The sequence below is a fragment of the Podarcis vaucheri genome, assembly GCF_965113315.1.
Source record: "Podarcis vaucheri genome assembly, chromosome: 7".
Taxonomy (NCBI): domain Eukaryota; kingdom Metazoa; phylum Chordata; class Lepidosauria; order Squamata; family Lacertidae; genus Podarcis; species Podarcis vaucheri.
Genome location: NC_138765.1, coordinates 12893113 through 12905781, shown reverse-complemented (window position 1 = coordinate 12905781; position 12669 = coordinate 12893113). Strand labels below are relative to the sequence as shown.

At 50.9% G+C, this 12669-nt stretch overlaps 1 protein-coding gene across 1 annotated transcript in view; it reads left to right on the top strand.

Moving 5' to 3' along the window:
* The first annotated feature begins 286 nt into the window (after positions 1 to 286).
* GRIK5 (glutamate ionotropic receptor kainate type subunit 5) overlaps positions 287 to 12669 on the top strand; it is a 95422-nt gene continuing 83039 nt past the window's right edge. The window contains exon 1 of the mRNA XM_082232642.1: positions 287 to 1481. The gene's annotated coding sequence lies outside the window, so the exon portion shown is untranslated. The remainder of the gene's footprint in view (positions 1482 to 12669) is intronic.

Genomic DNA, 12669 nt, shown 5'->3' with positions numbered 1-12669 from the left:
TGTTGATGATGCAAGGCGGTGGTAAAAGGAGAGGCAGTTTGCACATGCTCAGAGGCACTCTTGCTATGTGCAATCCTTACCTCCTAAAGCTGTGCGTCGGTGTGTGTGTGGTGGTGGGGGGAACAGGTGTCTGGATACACATCGAAGCTTAGGTTCACAGATGCGCGCGCGCAATCCCGCTCCTCGCGGGCCGCCGGAGTGAGTCCGGATTGCAGCGAGCCTCATCAAGATTCTGTGCGCGCCGGCGAAGCGATGCAGCGCATGCCAATGCGCCTCTCTCCTCTCCCTCCTCCGACGCCGACGCCGCGCTCCCCTCCCCAAGTCAACCACCCCCTCCCAGCAGTGGGAGCTTGATGAGAGGGAGAGAAAAAGGCAGTGCTGCCACCGGCCAACGCCCCTCCCAGCCTCGACACCCCCAAAGGGACACCCCCCCAGCCTAGCCACCTCCGCTTCCGCGCATCGCCCACCCCCTCTCCCCACGGGGGTGTAGCAGGATAACGGGAGGGCGGAAGAAGGAGGAAGGAGCGTTTCGGCTGCTGCGGCTTTGGCAGCCAACAGATCGCAGCCTCTGGCCTCCCCCGCCTGGCTTTGGGGGGTGGGTGGTAACGGGGGGGGGGAGGAGGGGGCCAACCGGAGAGATCTCGTTCCTCTCCATCACCACCCCTCAGGAGGACCATCCAGACGTGGACCGCGGATCTTCGCCCCTCCACTTCGCTTGCCGCCGCCGCCGAATGATTGAAGAATCGTAGAAAGAGAGAGAGAGAGAGAGAGAGAGAGAGAGAGAAGGGGGGGGGCGCTGCGTCTCTCCCACCCAATTTGCAGAAGGAGGCTCGACGTTTGCTCCCAGAATCCGGAATTGGGGGGGGGGGGTGAGCCAGAAGAAGACAGCGTTCGATTACAGAGGAGGGGGTCCGGGAAGGGGGTCCTACCCCCCCACCCCCCGAAAAGGGGGGTGCTGCATCCTGGAGAGACGGACATGGGGAGTTTCCTATTTTATGGGCAGTTCTCCCCCCCTGGACAGGAGGGGGCCTGCGAGGCTTTGACTCCTGAGACATCTGATTAGCCCCCCCTTCCTCCAACAACCCCACACGACCCTGAACTTGCTGTGCACCACGGTTTGGCTGCAAGGGGCTGGGGGGGCCAGGCCCCCTGGGAGCAAAGGACCCCTCTTGTCTCACTCTCCCCCCCCCCAACCATTTTCTTCTCTTGAGCCTTGCGGTACTGGGGCTGTTTTCTGGATGGAGAGGTGATCCGAGAGTTCTCCAAGGATACTCCGTGGAAGGGAGATTCTGAGGGAGCCGAGATCTGGAGAGTGCACGCTTTTATTTTCCAGAGAAATATACATATATATAAATTAAAGAAAGGGGTGGGGGAGAACGGCCTCTCCCCAAGGAAGACCACAGAGGAAACTGGGCCTCCCCCCTCTCGAAGAGGGGGAGCTGCAAGGAGACAGAGGCCGGGGGGCGCAGTTCACGGATTCCGTAAGTGGGGAGCACTTCGCTCTTACATTTCTTCGGGGGGGGGATGTGGGGCAAAAGAGGGTGCATCTGTTTTTGTTGTCCCCCTTTCCTCGCTCCCTAGGATGTGGCCTCCGTCCAAGGGCCCTACAGGCATATGTGAGGGTGATGGGGGGAAATTGGTGGGTCTTGGGGGGGCAGGGATCAGAAGGGGGTGTTTGAATTTGAGGCTGGAGGGTGGGTGGGTTGCCTTTCAGATTGCTGTGTTTGGGCTGAGTGGTTGGGTGGCTCGACGGAGACGTATGCCCTAGAAGGTGGCGGAACTGGGTGAAATGGGTTTTTGGGGTGAGTGGGTGGGGGTCGTGGAGAGGGTGGGGAGATGCCACACGAAGATGCAGTTTATCTTCCCATCTTCCCACCCTCCTGCACCATCCACCGCTTGCCATAGATCATGTCTTTCCCCTCCTAATCTCGCCTCGCATCCCATCTCCCCACCAAAAAAACCCCCAATGAATTATTACATTTGAGCCGCACGCTCACTGCTGCTTTAGAAAAAGACTTATTTACAGCAGCCGAACACCCCAGGGCTTCCCCCTCCCCACTGCCTCTCCCTTGCCTTCCTAGGCTTTCGGGCTCCCTCAATCTAGGCCAGAGAGCTCTCTTGGTCTCCCAGTTGGCCTAGGTTGTTTCTGTTAACCAGGCCCATCAGCTGAGGCCAGAGCCCTCTCTTCTCCTTGTTAATGGAGGGGATGGTGCAGGTGGGTGGTATCGGACAAATCCAGGGGCTTTTCCAGCCCTGTAGGCAAGGCCGACAGACTCTCGGTTGGAGAGCAGAGATCTGGGGATAGCTTAGGAATACATGTGTCGGAGATGGGTTTAAGCCTGCACAAGTTTCTAGCCCACATTGTGTGTGCATTCATTAGTGTACTTGCTCACAACTGGCTGCTACACCAGTCTTTTGTGGCATATTGGTGGTCTAAGGGGCGGAAAGAAAGAAAGGGCCAACTCTGTTTCAGGATACAAAGGCTCCGTTGCCTCTAGGCCATTCTTAGTTGCCACGGCTGCACAAAGTCTGCCTGCCTGCGCAAGTCTCCTTCACTCCCTGTATAATTTTTAAGAAACACTTCTCTCGTTCTGTCCCCTTTCCTGGCTCTTCTGCAAATCTCTGTGTGTCAGAACAGAACCATCAGAAGCTTCCCAGCTTCGCCCACCATGCATTGCTCTGGTAATCCTCACAACAGCCCTGGAAGGTAGTCCTCTGTTGCTATAATTTCAAGATCCATTCTTCTCAAGTTATACTTTAGGCCCACAGACATTCCCTGCTCTGTTTCCAGCTCCTTCACCTCACTCCTTGTTTCCTTCCTCCTTCAGAAGGTCTCCTGAGGTCTCTCCATCTTCTGACGTCTTCTTTTGCATCCTCTCAAGCCTCTTCGCCACAGTCCCAATCTTTCTGCCCAGGACAACTGCTTGGGCAACTCTCGGGTTCAACACCCCCCCCCCGTTCCATAACACCGGATATTCTCCCTGGTATCTCCAGCTCCCCCTCCCCAGGCTCCCACAACCCCACCTTCTTCTCCGAATCTTCCCCATGCAAAACAGAGGAAGGCTTTTGAGACTTAGGAAGCGGCCTGCCATCAGCCAGACTATTTGTTCACATAACCCAGTGCTGCCTGCTCAGACTGGCAGTCGCACTCTCGCATCTCAGGCAGAGGTCTTTCCCACCGTGGGCTGCCTGATCCCTTTCTAACTAGAGATACAGGGGATTGAACCCCTGGACCTTGTTCCTGTAGAGCAATGAGTTATGGTCCCACCCTCAAGCTCCCATCCCACACTGACCCCACATTGGGTCTCTTAATGCGGGCTTCCTACTGGGACACCTGGTTGGCCACGGTGAGGACAGGATGCCTGATCCTGCAGGGATGTTCTTGCATTGTTCCTTACAAACCCACCTGCATGTCTGGAAGCAGCAATGACCAAGGATGGGGCATCATTAACGACTGTGTGGAAGAGGGAAATTCAGCAGCTTTTCTGCGAGCTGAAATTCTCTCTCTTGCACAACTGCTGTAGGTACAGTTGGGAACCTTCTCTTCCTCTGTCCATCCTAATAGGGACCCCCTTTCTTCCCAATCTCCCACCTACACCTCTCCCCAAACCGAACCATTATGAAGCACCCCCTGTGACCTCTCCTGCCATCAGTTACCTTGCATTCCTGCTATTGCAACCTCCTGCATAAGCTCCCTGCTTCCTCCTCCATCCATGGCCGTGTTTCCTTTATCCAGGGTCCACCTCCTTGCTCCTAACCCAACTTGCTTGGTTGGTTCTTTGTTGTCATCCCAGCCTGCCTCCATTCTCCCATCCCCAATCTGCCCCTAGGCAAGCCACTATCTCCTCCTCCTGTGGTACCCTTTGCTCTCCCCCCAACATACTTCCATCCTCCTTGTTTGCTCCTTGGATGTAACCCTTGCCTCTCTCTGTGTGTGTGTGATGATGTGACCTCTCTCGCGCGCCTGAATCCCTTCCTTTGAATCTCACACCCAACACCCTTTGCTTTCCATTAGGAGCCGGCTCTACCATTGCTTAGCAGGGTGAAGTGGCCCAACTCAGGTAGCAAATTTATTTGGTGGAGGTTGGCGGGAAGAGCAGCAAATTGTTTACGGCTAAGTTGGCACCCACCATGGTGGGCCCTAAAAGTCAACCGAGGAGGCTTTCTTATTTGGATATCATGCGGCTTCCACACGGTGCCCTGTGCCCGCTTGCTTCCCTCTTTTCCTTCTCTCCAGTGCCCGCCTCCTTCTCCTCTCCTGACCAGCTGGGAATTTTGGAACCCCTGTGCCCTATTTCCACCCCGTTTCCTCCCTGCCCCTTTCTGTCTTGGGTGCGCAGCAGCCTTGCTGAGCAGCTGTTGAGGCCGCGGGTGGCGGTTGGTGAGGAGAGGGGTAGAGCTCTGCCCCTGCCAGCCCCAGTTAGCATCTCCCCATCCCCCTGGCAGCTTCACCAAGCTCCGTGGCAAGAGACGGAAACGGATCCCAGACAGGGACCCAATTGCTGTGACAGCCACAGCAGATTTGCCGAGGCCTGGGTGTCGCAGCCTTCCTGGGGCTTTGGTGGAGTGTGGTGGTGGTGGGGGGAGGAGGAAATGGGGTGGGGGGCCAGGGAGGTGCACGGGTTTGTGTCTCTCTCTGTGTTTAACGTCTCTCTGTGTGGCTGAGGTGCTACACAGGAAGCGAAAGGGAAAGGACAGTGGCGTTTCTGGGTGCCAGGGAGATCAAAAAGGTCTTATTTCCTTATCCAAGCTTTCCTTGCTCAGTTTGCTGGGAAGAAAAGGAGCTATTTTATTCAGGGGGAGTTTTTCCTGGGGAAGAAGGGATGGGAAGTAGCAAGGAAAATGCAAGCATCTGAGGCTGGAGGGTGCCAGGGTTGAGCTCTGGGTCCTCAGCAACAACTTGGCTGTTTGTTTGCAGTCTGTTGTGGCGCCTGCTTAGGAAATGTGCATGTTTCGTGGCCTGGCTTGTCTCCATGACTGCATTCACATGCTCCATTTGAAGCACTATAAACTGTCATGGCTTCCCCCAAAGAATTATGGGAACTGCAGGTCCCAGAGTGGAATAATGACCATTCCCTCTTCCCAGGCAATTCTGGGGATTGTAGCTCTGTTAGCGGGGTAGTGCGGTCTCCTGACAACTCTCAGCACCCTTAACAAACTACAGCTCCCAGAATTCATTGGGAGGGGGAGCCACAACTGTTTAAAGTGGTATCACGGTGGTTAAAATGTTTGGTGTGACCATGGTTCAAGAGTTGGAATTCTTAATGGAGGTAAGTCTTTCCCCCAGTGTAGGACTGGAGTGTAGAAAGTCTGGCCCTCCAGAGATGCTGCTGGACTATAACTCCCATCATCCCCAGCCGTCATGGCCAATGCCATCTGCAAGGCCACAGCATTCCCCAATCTTCTCTGTGGGTCTAGGCTGGGCCTGCGGGTTTTGTGACTCTACAGTTCACCAGCAGCGGAGAAACATCTCTGCTTTGCTTTGCCCGAGATGGCAAAGATGGGGCAGTGTTGTTGAGCATTTTGCGGCTGCAATAAATCAGGGGTGGGGGCTGCAATTCAGCTTGATGGGTCGTGTTCAGCAGGCACAGCTGGTGGGCACAGGGATGCTTGTGACTTTGGACACTGGTGGCGATTTTAGGGCCCACCACAAAAGGAGATCAACACATACGCTGTGCTGGGAAAATGATCCAGAACATCTCCCTGGAACGCTACGCGGTGTCCATTTCTTTCTCGACCACCTCCTCAGCCCCCATCGCAAAAATACCAAAGTCCCAGCACTGACATCTGCATGGGGCTCTATTTATCCCTTGTTATTCTTGTCCTTCTCCTTTCGTTTTGTCTCCGACAGCCAACGTTTAGACTGTAAGTTGCTTGGGGCACAGACTTATCTGCCTGCTGTCCTCAAGTACATTGATGGTTCTAGAGAGGAATGTTCCCCTTAACTTGAAAGAGTTTGAGGCATGCAGTTGTACTCTAGTTTTGCCCTAATGAGAATAAGCCCAACTCCTTTTCTTCTACACATGCAGTAAAATGTGTTGGGAATGAGGTGGTAGAGTCCTTGAATGGGAGAGGACTGTACCACTTCTCAGGCTGCAGGTAGCAATTGCTTCCCTAAATGATGGGAAAATCCCTATCAACCCCCCCCAAAAAAACACCACCTAAAGCAAAACATCAGATTGTTCATAATAAGCCTTAACAGTTCAAAAGACATAAGATAAGTTTTCCCCAACCTGGTGTCTTCTAAAGATTTTGGACCAGAACTCCCATCGTTCCCTGCCGGCGTAGCTGAGCGTTGTAGCCCAAAACTCCCAGAAGCTGGGGACGGCTGAGTAGGAGTTCAGAAATGTAACATTTCTATGCACTGATAAAAAATTCAGACTTAACAAGTGGAAAATCTAGAGCGGTGATCTTCAGCTTCTCCAGACTGGAAGCCCACCTCTGATTCCTAACCTGCAATGTGGGACTCGCTTTCCCACATTCTCTTTTGATCTATACTTACTATAATATGCTAATGAGGCATATTATTGAATCTTGAAATGGCAATTCACAGAGCAATGGACACAGTGGTATCTTAGCATTAGTGCTAAATGAAAACCAGCAAGAAATTAACTTCCCCCTGATTCCAACCCTACTGCAGGAAGTGGAGTGAGGCTGATGTTTTTATCCCTGCTTTTTTCTACCCTCCAACATTTCTCCGATGAAAATAGGGACATCCTGTTCTGTTGTTGTTGTTGGACTGCCTTCAGATGTCTTCTACAGGTTGTATCTCCTTGGCCTGGAGGTTGCATAACTCCATGCCCTCCAACATTTCTCCGATGAAAATAGGTATGTCCTAAAGAAAAGCAGGACGTTTTGGGATCAAATCGGAAAACCGGATGGCTTCTGTAAATCCGGGTCCGTCCCTGGAAAATAGGGGCACTTGGAGGGTCTGTAAACTCTCATATCCTGTAGCCAGGCTTCTGCCGTCACTTCCTGGGTCCCCTTGTTACTGCCATGATGTCAGCTGCTGGGCAACCAAGCTACCTGCAGAAGGAGACACTTTGGCATTACAATCCCCAAAGTACTTCCATTCTGGGAGAAGTCTAGAAAGCCATCAAGACAGACTGGAAAGCAAGCAGAGTGTCCCTTGTTCCATTGAAAAGCTTCCTCACTAAAGACGTAGCTCTACGAAGGTGGCCCACGTGGCTGGTCAGAAATGCTGTTCTTATTGGGGAAAAAGGCTCTTGACTATCACTTGACCCATCATGAAAATGAATGCCTTGTCTGAAGAAGACGCTCTAGCCCAGAAACTGTATGAAATGCTCCTTTGGTTTGGTCAGCCTTAGCTTGGAGTCCAACATGGCAGCATCAGCACTGTCGCGACCCATCTGGGATGGCCTCACTTCCTCCCTGTGGGTCCTGAGCCACTGGTGGAAGATCTCTGATGCTGAACAGAACAATCCATCAATTTATTTAAAAAGCATGCTGTGCAAGGGAAATCTCACAGCAGGTTGAAAACAGTTGTACAGTGGTACCTGGGGTTACAGACGCTGCAGGTTACAGACTCCGCTAACCCAGAAATAGTACCTTGGGTTAAGAACTTTGCTTCAGGATGAGAACAGAAATCGTGTGGCGGCAGCGGGAGGCCCCATTAGCTAAAGTGTTACCTCAGGTTAAGAACAGTTTCAGGTTAAGAACGGACCTCCAAAACGAATTAAGTTCTTAACCCGAGGTGCCACTGTATAAAGCTTCAGTAATGTTGAGTGAGGCCCTGAAGATTGTTCTTCCAGGTTCAGGCATGGATTTGCTTACTTCTTCTCACTGTTACAGATAGTAAGCAACACCTCTGCCAGTGATAACTGTTGGGATTTTATCCTCCATTAGATATTTAACATACAATTGAACTGACCTTCCTGGTAGTTTGGTCAGCAAAAGGCCCATCCATCCATCCATTGATTGATTAAGCAATCAGTTAATTAATTAACTAAAGGGGAGTACCATGTATGCCACTTTGAGCTTCCTTGAAGAAAAGTGTGAGATAAAAATGCAATAAGTAAATAAGCAAGTAATATAATGAATATAATGTATGCTGCTGAACTCCAGCACAGAAAATACCGAACGGAAGGGCATGGAAAGTATTTTCTTTCTATAAAATCGTGGTTATGATTGGATAAACAGGGTGCAGCAGAAGGGGAGAAACAACAACACCATGGGAAAAGGGGTGGGAAGTCAACAAAAAGAAAAGAAAAGATGAAATTGTGTTTTGGCTGTATATGCTAAAAATGTTGAAACATAATAAAATATAACGGGAGGAAGGGAAAGAAAGTAAGTTCTTTATCACTAGGGAGGTGAAATCCCTGTCAAACTTCATGTCTCTCTCTCCCCCCCCCCCATTAGCTATGAGACGGTGGACTGGAAATAGTGGAGGGTTTAAGGGACATGTTTACTTCCTGCAGTGGTGGCTTGCGGTATACCATGGAAAACGAGAGGGCCGGCTGGTCATTTTGGGATAGTTCTTCCTGCCTGATTTGCCAAGATGCAGACTGTAGAACAGGATTGTGCTCAGATGGCATATTGAGCTGGGCATGCAGACTGGAGCAGATCATGCGTTGATGCTTGCTTGAAGACTTGCGTGTGATTTCTTGGTTTCTAACATTTTTCCCCCCTCAGGGGCAGCGGCTGGATGTAGTGGAATTGATGGGTGCTGCCGCCTTGATGCTGCGAAGCTCCCGGAGAAGGGAGTTGTCATAGAGAGCTCTGGGTTTCCTTTTCAAATACTGTATCTGTGGCAGAGGAAATCAGATTGCATTTCTCCAGTACTGGCATTTTTAGGGTGCCAACTTGAGTTGCAACAGGGCTAGTTTTGTAATACCAGGCATCCGTGCTTGGACTGGAATATTTTTTAAAGAGAGAGCTTCAGAGCATGTGCAGAATGGCCTCTCACTGCAAACTGGCCACAGTCAAAGCACATCTGAACTTTCAAATCTTCCCTGCTTTTGCCACTTTGTCCTCTGTGCCCAACATATCAGTCGATAGGAATGCTCTGTCCCTCCTCTGTGAGCTTGCATGCCTGTGGCTACTAGGCTAGAGTGCTTCATTCATTCATTTGTGTAATATATTTATGTCTTGCCTTTCTTCCGAGCTGGGATTCCAGGTGGCTTACAACATTTAAAAATGCATATATAAATTAGAAAAATGCAAACTGGTTAGAAACAAAAGTTAAAACACATCAGAGCGCATTTAGAACCAGCAGTTGAAATCCAGCTTGCCTCTAGAGCAGCCCTGATCCTTCGTTTCCTAAGGTCTGCCTGAACAGGAAGGATAACAAAGAGGGAGCCAGTCTAACCTCTCTTGGGAGCGAATGCCGCAATATGGGAACAGCCACCGAAAAGGCTCCTTCTCATGTCATCACCAACCGGGCTTCTGATGTTGATGGGACCGAGAGGAGGTGCTCAGGTTCATATAAGGAGATATGATCTTTCAGGTAGCCTAGGCCCAAGTTGTATATGCAGAGCTGACCGCAAGGATTTGGCTTTCAGGCTCCCTGATCCAGTGACTGGGTAGAAACTGCTGTTGTTTACAACAGGAGTTTCATTGCCATTGAGGCGGCATACCTGTGTCTCAGTTGGAATGGAAGTGAGGACCAAGGCCTTACCCACACTTGTCTTTTGCCCTGTTCTTTCCAGGCCCAGGTTCACGCCAGGAGAAGGAAAGCTGGTCCTAAACCTCTGCTGCCTTGCAGGATATCTTCAGGAGAATAAATGCCCAAGGAATAAACCCTTGGTCCCTAAGACGGTTGGATGGCACCTTGTACACCTCCTTCCGCAACTCCACTTCAGTGAGGCTGAGAGGGGGGGGGTCTTGTCATGTGGGCAACCCAGGACCTCCATGCACACGGTCCAAGCTTGCACCCCGAGGAGGTCACTTTGGCATTGCTAACGCAGAGGTTCAATTTCACCCCCGGAGGCCAGTGTGGTGTAGTGGTTAAGAGTGGTAGTCTCGTAATCTGGTGAACCGGGTTTGCTTCCCCGCTCCTCCACATGCAGCTGCTGGGTGACCTTGGGCCAGTCACACTTCTTTGAAGTCTCTCAGCCCCACTCACCTCACAGAGTGTTTGCTGTGGGGGAGTAAGGGAAAGGAGATTGTTAGCCGCTTTGAGACTTCTTAGGGTAGTGATAAAGCGGGATATCAAATCCAAACTCCTCCTCTTCTTCTTCTTCTTCTCCTCCTCCTCCTCCTCCTCCTCCATTGTCTCTCAAGACAGATGGCTGCCAACACTTTATCTGACTCAATATAAGGCAGCTTCTGTAGCTTGTGAACCCCCCGTTTCCAAACTGAAGTGGTAAAGGGTGAGGGGATGTCTTCAAGGAAAGCATGTTTTACAGGAGTTGGGATATTAGTCTGCTTTGTTCATTTGCAAGACTTCAGCCCTTCTGTAAGTGCAGGAGCTGAGGAGAGCAGCATGGGCAAAGTGGTCTCGGCTGTCCCTTGATAGCTGAACTCCTAGGACTGGGAAATCTTCATAAACAATTATATGTAGATATACGCATGCTGAGTTCGACGATCTGTCTGTTGAGCCTGTACATAAGTAAAGCCCCTACATTGCAGGGTGAAGGTTAAAGATGCTTGTTGGGTCTGGGAAGGGTAAAGGCCACAGGTCTAGGGAATGAATCTGCGCAGGGGGACGAAGCCACTACCAGCATCTCCGTAAGCTGATTATCTCTGCAGCCTTCTCCTTGCTAGGATTTCAGCTGGGAGCGCAGGAGGCCTTTGATCCCATTAAACTCTTACCAGGGCTTTGCCCACAGCTAATCGGGGACTTCCTGCTAAGAACCGCTGTAATGCAACATACCTCCGAACATTTGGCGGAGGAAACAAGCCAGGTTTAGGGTCTCTTTTTCTCGCCACCAGCTCAGTATGGGCTGGGCAGGGCTTTGAGAAAAGCCTGCTAGATTGTTGAAAAAAGGGAATCTAGCACACGACCCGCAGCTGTGGCTTGCCAGGGGCTGAACTGATGTGGTTAAGTTTTGCACACACACCCTCTCTCTCTGCAGCTGCCATGCGCTCATGGTGTGAAACGGTCCCTCGGCTGAGTAGCATAAGGAATTGACAATGTTCCAGGGGCTCAGTCCAGTTCCCCGTAACAGTATAACCCCACCCATGCTTTTTATGCACATCACTTACTTCCTGCCCCCCCCCCCAAGTGTGATATAGGTAAAGGGTACTTGAGCCTTCTCCTTGGTGCATGGGCATAGTTGGGCAGCAGGGCCCCCCCGCCCCCGTAAACCAAGTAAATAAATACAAATACTTCACTAAAAGTAGAAAGAATATTTGAAATTGAAATGCTCGCGGAGGTCTCTTGGGTGGTGTTGCGCTGCATTCTAGCGATGCAACTGGCAAATCGACTGAGCGATAGACAGAGCCAGAGAGAGGGTGATGACAGGTGGCTGTCCTCCCCGCCCAACATATTATTATTATTATTATTATTATTATTATTATTATTATTATTATTATTATTTATACTCCGCCCATCTTGCTGGGCTTCCCCAGCCACTCTGGGTGGCTTCCAACAAAATATTAAAATACAGTAATGCATCAAACATTAAAAGCTCCCGTAAACAGGGCTGCCTTCAGATGTCTTCTAAAAGTCTGGTAGTTGTTGTTCTCTTTGACATCTGGTGGGAGGGCGTTCCACAGGGCGGGCGCCACTACCGAGAAGGCCCTTTGCCTGGTTCCCTGCTTGGGACGTGGGTGGCACTGTGGTCTAAACCACAGAACCTAGGGCTTGCTGATCAGAAGGTCGGTGGTTTGAATCTTCTCGACGGGGTGAGCTCCTGTTGCTCTGTCCCTGTTCCTTCCAACCTAGCAGTTCAAAAGCACGTCAAAGTGCAAGTAGATAAATAGGTACCGCTCCGGTGGGAAGGTAAATGGTGTTTCCGTGCGCTGCGGTGGTTCACCAGAAGCGGCTTAGTCATGCTGGCCACATGACCCGGAAGCTGTCTGCGGACAACCCTGGCTCCCTCGGCCAGTAAAGCGAGATGAGCGCCTTAACCCCACAGTCGTCCGTGACTGGGCCTAACGGTCAGGGGTCCCTTTACCTTTACCTATGGATTAACTGGAGCATTCATAGCCTGCCCCTCCAGTGTAAATACACCAGTCAGGGTGGCTAGGACTGTACAAAAGTTGCAATTTCATAAATAAGTTTTTAGATATTTTTACTTTGGGTTTTTTTCTTTTAAAAAGATTAGGTCTCTAGCAGGGCTGAGCGATAGGTGGTTTTCAACATCGTGATATATCACCGGCTAAACATCACGATACAGTGGAACCTCGGTTGTCAAACGTAATCCGTTCCAGAGGACCGTTTGAGCTCCAAAACGTTTGGCAACCAAGGCGCAATTGACAGTCGCCAATTGCAATTGAGAAAATGGAGAAATGCGCCTCGGAAGCCATTTGACTTCTGAGGCACGTTTGAAAACGGAAGCATCCAATTCTGGGTTATTGGTGTTCAAAAGCCGAAACTTTCAACTTCTGAAGCGTTCGACAACTGAGGTTCCATTGTATACCGATATATCACAATATCTGAAATAAGGATAGAGCTACACGTAGGGATGCAGGTGGCGCTGTGGGCAAAACCTCAGCGCCTAGGACTTGCCGATCGTATGGTCGGCGGTTCGAATCCCCGCGGTG